Consider the following 1164-nt stretch of genomic DNA (forward strand, 5'->3'; position numbering starts at 1 on the left):
TTTCCCGTCGGGAAATGCCAGAAAACTGTTGGAAAAGTGCCGACTGTGGGACTCGAACCCGTGATATGATTTGGAAATAGATACACGGGGAATTATCAGATTTTCTCGCTAACTGGATTTCATGCAAAGAATAGATATAACAAGCATTCTATGCACTTCACGATTAACTGATGAGCATCCTCCTCTTCCTTCCTTCCATTCCCCTTCTTTCCCCCCCTTTTCTTTTCTTCATTTCCCCTTTTTTTCCTTCTTTCATTTTTTCCCGGGCCATTTTCTCGATTTTTCCCCCCACCCGAGGTCTAATGGTTAGGATATCTGCCTTCCAAGCAGATGGCCCGGGTTCGATTCCCGGGCGGTGCAGTTTGTATCAACGAGGGAAGGGTCTTTAGGCTATCGTGGAATAGTTATGCTCAGCACGTCAGGGCGATACAGGAGTTTGTAGTACAAACTTTGTACGCATGAGCAGCTTGGCGCAGTGGATAGCGTGCTGGGCTCATAACCCAAAGGTCCCTTGATCGAAACAAGGAGCTGCTACTCATCACAATACACCCGAGATGGTTATCAAACTGAGAGGTGCAGCTTATCGACTGCATAGATCAGTCTTATCGAAAAATTTTTACTAAACAGGGTCGGTGTTTTCGTACCATTCCATGCGATTGGCCCAACCGTGCCAGTTCAGGGGAAAAACAACGTCAATAAAGCGTTGTCCGTGCATAGAAAAGAGCTATTCACCTAGAGCAGAACTCCTTGCAGGAATGATGAATGACCGCTCGGTACCTCAGAACGCGTTGCGAAGATGAACCAACAGCCCAAATTCACGAGCCGCCGCATGCGGATTCAAAATGTGCTTGCAATCAGGAACTTCGATGTCACGAAAAAGTTGTGCAGCTTGTGCCGAGCTAGCTGTAGTATGTGATGAGAACCTTACCAGTTGGAGTTATCAATCGAGATAGAATGCGGCCTACCATGCGAGAGATCTAGTAGCAGTTCGCTATCTCAGGTACGCGTTTAAGGCCTAATCAGACTCTTGGCCGCGGGATGGTTGACGACGGTACGTCCGAGAAGGGATTCAGATGTTCCTCTACAAGTATCGCAGGAATACTCAATCACTACATCAGTGATATGCACCGCTAGTCTAATGGTTAGGATATCTGCCTCCAAGCA

General features: G+C 47.2%; 2 non-coding genes across 2 annotated transcripts; both read left to right on the forward strand.

Moving 5' to 3' along the window:
* The first annotated feature begins 288 nt into the window (after window positions 1-288).
* On the forward strand, window positions 289-360 carry Pmar_PMAR001445. The gene has a single exon. It is a non-coding gene; the product is annotated as a tRNA-Gly (tRNA).
* Window positions 361-461: 101 nt separating this feature from the next.
* Window positions 462-534, forward strand: Pmar_PMAR001446. The gene has a single exon. It is a non-coding gene; the product is annotated as a tRNA-Met (tRNA).
* Window positions 535-1164: the final 630 nt, after the last annotated feature.

This window comes from Perkinsus marinus (genome assembly GCF_000006405.1).
Source record: "Perkinsus marinus ATCC 50983 genomic scaffold scf_1104296931474, whole genome shotgun sequence".
NCBI classification, from domain to species: domain Eukaryota; phylum Perkinsozoa; order Perkinsida; family Perkinsidae; genus Perkinsus; species Perkinsus marinus.